At 48.4% G+C, this 7710-nt stretch overlaps 1 protein-coding gene across 9 annotated transcripts in view; it reads right to left on the bottom strand.

Moving 5' to 3' along the window:
* BCAT1 (branched chain amino acid transaminase 1) overlaps positions 1 to 2239 on the bottom strand; it is a gene marked incomplete at its 3' end in the record, with an annotated part of 38468 nt that extends 36229 nt beyond the window's left edge. For 8 of the 9 annotated variants that reach the window (XM_080706501.1, XM_080706505.1, XM_080706506.1 and 5 more), the window contains exon 1: positions 1799 to 1864. Of the gene's footprint in view, positions 1 to 1798; positions 1871 to 2221 lie in introns of those variants that run through there. The other variant, XM_080706499.1, reaches the window with a different exon arrangement.
* Positions 2240 to 7710: the final 5471 nt, after the last annotated feature.

Raw genomic sequence — 7710 nt, forward strand, 5'->3', positions numbered from 1 at the left:
CCACCACACCCAGTGTGATGTTTTGATATGTAAATACACAAGTGTCAATACATACCTCCCCTTTAAGTAAAACCTAAAATGTAGAAATCTAAATTAAGTCAGGTGTGGTCCAAGCCTTGTCGCAGTACTCTGGAGGCTGGGATAGGAGACTGAAAGGTTCAAGCCAATCTCAGCAACTGTTTTATTTTATTTATTTATTTATTTATTTATTTATTTATTTATTTTGTGGTACTGGGGGTGGATCCCAGAGGCTTTCTACCTCCGGGCTATACTCCCAGACCTTTTTTATATTTTATCTGGAAACAGGGTCTCACTAAGTAGCTGAGGCTGTCTTCAAACCCGTGCGTGATCCTTCTGTCTCAGCCTCCCAAGCGCGGGGATTACACGCGTGCGCCACCACACCCAGCATCAGCAACTGTTTTAAAAGCTCAGAGGAAGAATGGCCCTGGAATTCAGTTCCCAGTGCCACACGCACACACACACAAAAAAGGAAGGAAAGAAAAAGAAAGCTAACCCTAAGTTAACAGATTGCTTATTAATATGTTGTAATTCTTTACTTTGCAAAGAATTGTTTGTATTAAAGTATGAATATCTTTCACAAAAAGACATATTAACCTCTTTCCTTATAGCAATTTACTTACTGATACTATGCTATTAAAAAAAACAAAACACCTCTGAGATTAGCCTGTTGTGCACATTTATAATCCCTGTACTTGGGAGGCTGAGACCAGAGGATGGCAGGTTCAGACAAGCCTGGACAATTTAGCAAGGCTCTCGGCAAACTAGTGAGACCCTGTTTGCACATAAGAAATGAAATCGGAATGGGGGTATAGCTTGGAGGCAGAATGGCTGAGTTCAACTCCTAGTACAAAAAAAACCTTTCAGATCACCATATAGGAGTCCTTTTTGCTCATTCTTTTAAGGACCAGAATCTTCAAATACATCAGTTTAATCTCTGTAGATCAGCAGAGTAAATCTGCTGCTTTAGGATTTAAGAAGGATATTATCTTTAAAGCACCAGAAATTCAGGAACCTCCTTTAATAAGGATATTACTACACTCTATTACTTTTAAAAAGTTCCTTGCAGGCACAGACCTTATCTTGAATTTATCTTTGATCTCCAGCAGGAGCTGAGTGTGTGAAGTTGGTGAGTCACAGCCCCTCCCATCAGCTGGCTCCGAGGTCACGAGGACACTCTGTTCTGGGATGACAATTGACAAGTGGCTGGAGCTGAAAGGGCAGGAGAGCCAGCTCAGGCCCGGAGAGGAGCAGGCTCCCGGCCGGGGGAGGGGCGGGAGCTCAGCCAGCAGACGGATGCACGCTCCCCTTTCCAAAGCACCTTTACCGAGTCTTATCTCATTTCCTCTCAATCGTTCCCCTGTGAAGCCTTTAGTTACTAGGAAAATGATGGAATTCAAGCAGAGAAATGCCACACTCCTACTGTTTACCACAAAGTCCACACGCTACTTAAAGAACATCACACTGAACTTCTCCACACGCAAAGTGGAAGGTCATACTTATATAATCAGAAACGCGCCAGATTAATACTCAGGAACTGACTGCTTCCCAATAAAAAATATATGGCTTATGACATCAAACAGTTAACTGCTTGGTGATATCTGCTGTGGTGCATGATACTGTGGCTGCCCCAAATTACCTTTGTCCCCCTAAGAGTTGAATTTTAAATGCATGGCAGCAATCCTAAAGACAATATAACCCAGAGGGTAACGCCCCCAGCCAGGGACAGGGATTTGCTGCGGGGGGCTCTTCCCCACACACCCTCTAGGCTAGCACCTACCTTGAAGGTCTCCACCACCTGGTCAGACCCTCCAGCTCCAGCATTCTCGGCACAGCACCCGTTACTGCAGTCCTAAGGAAGAATTTAACCTCCATTAGGTAAAACAGTGGATGGATGGGGTTTGGGGGATCAATATATAACTTACCATCACAGCGAGCTCCAAGCCAGTACCCCGTTAACACACCGAGCGCAGACACCCCAGTGCCTGGGCAGGAGGCAACACTGCCCAGCCCCTGAGCTTGGGGAAGACTCGTCAAATTCCAGGTCAGCCCTGACCCAGGGCTCACCAGCAAAGAACAGAAGGCGATTGTCTCCCGTATATCCGAGCAAATCGTCTAGACTGGGGCTTTAAATCCTAATGTAGGAAAATCTCCAGGCGGGAGGGCGCGCTCAGCCTCGCTCAGCCTCGTGGTCCCGGCGCACAATGGCCAGGCTGCAGAGGGACCGGCCTGAACCATTCGGCAGGGCCCTCCCACCCCCAAGGACAAAACCTCCCGGTATTGGGGCCACCGGAAAGATAACGAGGCGGAAGGCAAGACAACTGAGAAAAGGCACAGCCATTGACAACAAAAATAATAATAATAAAGAAAAAAGAAAATCTAAGCAACCTCGTGAGACCGGCTCAAAACAAAATGTAAATAGGGTTGCAATCAGAGGTAGAATGCTCCAGGGTTTAATCGAGAGAAAGAGAGAGAGGAGAGAGGAGAGAGAGAGAGAGAGAGAGAGAGAGAGAGAGAGAGATGCCCCTAATCTGCTCAACACCCCTGGGGAGAGGGGCGGAGGGGGCTGCGGCCTAGGTGTTGGAGGAGGAGGCCCCCTCCCCACCGGGGGCGGGTACCTGGCGGGAGGAGCCGGCCAGGGCGCGGCGGGGCAGGCCTGGGCGCCCACCGGCCGCATCCCCAGCGCAGGCGCTGCCAGCATCCCTCCAGCCCGCACCCCTCGGCCGCGGGGTCTCCGGCAGCAGCAGCAGCAGAGGCCGCAGCGCCGCCCCCCAGCGCCGGCCCCGGCGCGCGCCCAGCAGGAGCATCCTCCACCCGGCGCAGACCCCACAGCAAAAGCGGGAGGGCACAAATCCGGTTTGCGCCACCTACCCAAGCCAGTGCGCCAGTCCCAGGCTGGCTCTAAGAATCCTCTAAGCTCCGAGCTGTTTCTGCACAGAGAGCCCTATGCATTCGTCGTTTTTTAGGCAAAACAGACCAGTAAATGCTTCCAGTTAGAGCGTTCTGAGCTGCCTGGTGTGGGCCCCCATCTTAGTATTTAAAGAGGCTGGCAAAGTGGCTTTCGAAGTACTACGCGGTTTAAAAGAGAAGGCCAGAGACTTACAGCTACTGCCTCCTCTGCGCTTCTCCAGGAGAGGGCCAGCCTAAATTAGAAGCCTCCCTGGTTTTTAAATTAATAGGAAGTGGCGACTGGGCTGGCTGGGTCTTGAAGGGAGGCGGTTAGCAGTTATTCTGGGTGACAGCAGTTAAATCCAGTCTGGGTTTAGACTTGATTTCACACAGCCCTACAGACAACACAGTCTACGCTTATCTCTGGGGAAGCCTTGACCCCTCCTCACTCCCTCCTGGTAGCCAAGGCACTGCAAGGCCTTTATCTGCTGGGGTGAAGCACCAGCTCCCAAGGTCACAGAGCCCAGGAAGGTCGCCTGCCAGGCAGTGCAAAGGGTCCCTGGGGACTAGGAGCTTTAAATGAAGAAAAGGAAAAGGATCTTTTTTTCTTTTTTAGGTACAGGCCAAAGCGGCTTTAAGGAAATCCCTGGCCAAAGCCTAAGAACATGAACCCCAAAGTGCCATAATGTAACCCACAGAAATGTACAAATAACACAGCTCATGGAAATAAAGTAAGAAAAGAACACTAAGAGAGCTGCTTTGGGGCATTGGGATGGGAGAGAATTTTTTTAGACAAGACGCCCAAAGCACAGGAAACAAAAGCAAACATCAACTAAATGGAATTATATCAAACCTAAAAATGTTCTGCGCAGCTAAGGGAGCAGTCGACAGTGTGGAGACAACCTGGGAGGAAATGTTTGCCAGCAAACATCTGAGGAGGGTTAAGAGCCGGAATAGACAAGATGGTCCAGAACCTCAATAGCAAAAAGAAAACACCAAGTGGCAGCAGGTGACCTTGCAGCGAGGATGGGAGGAGGAGGAGCTCTGATAACTGCTGGTGGGAATGTGTGTGTGCAGGTCAAGGAGCTCGCATATCCCAGGCTTTCCTTTTCCTTTGCTTTAACCTAGGTAGGTGTAAGAAGCCCTGCGGGGGGTTAAGAGCTGGGTGGGAACAGGGTACTTAGCAAGGTCATGCACCAGCTCAGCATGGAGGGGAGACTGAGGAAGCGTGGAAGGGAAGGAGGATTTTCCAGGAAGCTATGGTAGGACACATATGTCAGATGCTATTCATAAATAAACTGGACTTTGGCTTGTGGTTGTAGGCAGAGATGGAGAGGAATCCCGAGGCTGGTTGCATTCTCTGGCCCCGACTGAAGGGGCATATTGGCAAGGCACTGATGGTCGGTCCACACTAGCAATGGAATAAGAGCAACATTTCTTACTTGACAACTGGGACGCATGATTGTGTACCCCATGGTAAGTGACAAGCATCTCTCAGAGTGTGTATGCGACTTGGAGCCACACCTGGTATGTCTGGGCCCTCCAAATAGTGCAGTAATGGTCATTTTTGCCTAGTAGGCAAGCATATTCTGCAAAGGGCCACGTAGTAAACATTCTCTGCTCAGTGGCAGCCGTGGAGCCAGGGAGGCTCACCGGAGGCACGATACTGCCAGCTGAAGACTTCCCAAGCCCCTACCAGGATGACTGGCAAGAGAGTCACACTAGCAGTAGCTGGCAGTTTCTACAGAGACTGGAAAAGGAAAAAGAAACAAGACAGTGCACAGCTCTGGAAGCTGGGTATAGTCAGGACCACGCTCACCTCTGCCAGTGTCCGGTGATGCTTGGCTTGCAGCGGGACTCAGCTTCCTCAGCCATAAGGAGTCCCCTGTGCACATCTGTCTCTTCTTATAAGGATGCCAGTCATACTGACCTAAGCACCTGCACTGTATGACCTCATTTTAACTTGACATCTACAAAGACCCTATATCCAAATATCACATTTGCAGATACCGGGGCTTAGGACTCCAACACCTTATTCACAGATGCTGAGGGGCAGGGGTGTGGGTGGAATACAAAACGCAACCCATCCCAGTCTAATATCTAACATCTGTTAACTTTAATAATCATGCCATCTTTCATGATTTCTACTTTGAGTAATAAGATAAACTAATTTTTTGTGTGTGTGTGAGTGGCACCAGGGATTGAACTAAAGGGGCAATTCTACCTCTAAAATACACCCCCATCCCTATTTTATTCTTTATTTTTGAAAGAGGGTCTCATGAAGTTGTAGAGGGCCTCACTAAGTAGCTGAAGCTGGCCAGGAACCTGTGATCCTCCTGTCTCAGCCTCCCAAGTACTGGGATTACAAGTATGTGCCACCACACCTGGCTAAGATAAACTGATTTTTTTTTCTTTTTTTCTTTTTTCTTTTTGGTGGTACTGGGGTTCCTGGAAACCCTTCTACCTCCAGACTACACTCCCAGGCCTATTTTTTTTTATACTTTTTTATTTGGAAACAGGGTCTCTTAAGCCAGCGAGGCTGGCTTCAAACCTGCACAATCCTCCTGTATCTGCCTCCCAAGCGCAGGGATTACAAGCATGCGCCACCACGCCCGGCAGATAAACTGATTTTAAATGTCATGAATAACATGACAAGTTTCCTTTATTTAGTATTAATTTTTTTTTACTAAGGAATGAACCCAGTGGTGTTCTACCTCTAAACTAGACTCCCAATCCTTCTACTACTACTACTACTACTATTTTAAATAAGGTCTTGCTAAGTTGCCGAGGCAGGCCTTGCATCTGAGACCCTCCTGTCTCAGCCTCCCAAGGCTTAGAGGTGCGTACCACTATGCCTGGCTCTGATATTTGTGTATGTGTGTGCTAGGGGTGACTGGGGATTAAACTCACCCAGGGGCAGTCCACAGAACTTTTTTTTTTTTTTTTTTAAACAGGGACTGATTAAGTTGCAGAGGGCCTCACTAAATTGCTGAGGCTAGCCACAAACCTTCAATCTCCTGTCTCAGCCTCCTAAGTGCTAGAATTACAGGTATGCACTACCATACCAGACTATTTTTTGGTACTGGGAATTGAACCCAAAGGCATTCTACCTCTGAGCTACACCCCCACCTTTATTTTATTTTTATTTTGAAACAGGGTCTTACTATGTTGATAAGAGTCTCACTGAGGCTGTCCTTGAACCTACAATCCTCCTGTCTCAATCTCCCAAATACTGAGATTACAGGTAGACACCAAAATACCACCATACCCAGTTTATTTTACTAATTTATTACTTGTGTTTGTTCTGTTTTCTTGCAGAAATCTTTTAAAGCAAATTGTTCCTTTGGCATCGATAATCAATTATCAGCACAGGACATGATGTGCCAATCTCCTTGCCTAGGCTCACTAGATGCCTGCTAAGAGAGCCAGGTATGGTGGTGCACGCTTGTAATCCCAGCACTTGGGAGGCTGAGACAGGAGAATCACACAGGTTCAAAGCCAGCCTCAGCTACTTAGTGAGGCTCTCAGCTACTTAGTGAGACCCTGTTTCCAAATAAAGTATAAAATAGGTCTGGGTTCCACACCCAGTACCACCAAAAAAAAAAAAAAAAAAAAGTGTCCATGTTCACTAGCCATGGCTCACTGCAGGCTTGCTATAGTTTCCATCTGAAGTGGACAGAATCCACAGATGCTGAAAGCCCCCTGTATGGACAGCAGAAGCCAGCCTCTAAGCACCAGCTAGTTCTCCTGTGCCTGGGGTAATACATAAGCACAGAAAGCAGGAACTGGTGGATGGCTGGAGATGACTCCACATGTAAGGCGGGTTCTGGAGACAGGGACCTTGTAGAAAAAGCTAAGGTAAAAGGGAAATGCTTTTCCTGGGGGTGTGATGTGTGTTCAAGAAAACATAAACTGATAACTTGCCTCTGCTAAGCCTTTTTATTCTAAAATGTACACAGGCCAGTCAGAAAGTGCAGAAGGCAAAGTCTTGCCTCAAGCAGAGCCCGGAGTTTCGCCACACACTGAAACTTCGGGCTCTTGGGCGCCTCCACTGCTGGAGGGACCCGCACGGACTGATGGTGGCTTGATTAGAGGAGGTCGGAAGGATACAATGATAAGCATCTCAAAACTTACTGGACCCTTTGGAACAGCTGGAAGCAAAGCTTCTCTTCTGTGCAGGGGGAGCAGGCCTGGCCGCACTGCCCCACCCCATAGGTTTTACGCCAGACCAACAAGCTTAGGAAAGACCTAAAGATGGCCGAAGGACAAGACCTCAGGGTCCTACCTGGCTTTGTTGCATATTCCAGAATGGGAGCACTTCACTCCATGGGCTGGAATAGGGGTTCAGATGGGCTGGACAAAAGAGACTGGTATCCAAGACAAAGAACACAGAAACAAACCCAGGAGCACGTGGGCCATTTCAGAGTTACTTTCCCAGAAAGACAAATGACGAGTTAGCCTCAGGTGACTTCAAGCTGCCTTTTTAGCTGAAAGCTCTAGGCAGAGGGAACATCATTGCACTGACTCAAACTGGCCAGCGGGGGCATTGGGCTATCGCCTCTCTAGTGGTGTGGTGACTTGGAACTTGATCGTGAGTGGCTCCACTTTGATTTGTAGGCTGGTCTGTGTTGGGAGTCTAGTGGCCTCCCCTAATTTTTATCTAACAGGTTTGAGGGCCTGGAAATGGTTGGTTTCCTAACAGCTGTCCATCCTGTGCAATACATGTGGGGCCCAAGCCTGCGGGCAGGAGGCACCAGTGTAATCGGCATAGTGGGGCAGTACTGACGCTGGGTCCTTGGGTGC

This window comes from Muscardinus avellanarius (genome assembly GCF_963383645.1).
Source record: "Muscardinus avellanarius genome assembly, chromosome: 11".
Classification (NCBI taxonomy): domain Eukaryota; kingdom Metazoa; phylum Chordata; class Mammalia; order Rodentia; family Gliridae; genus Muscardinus; species Muscardinus avellanarius.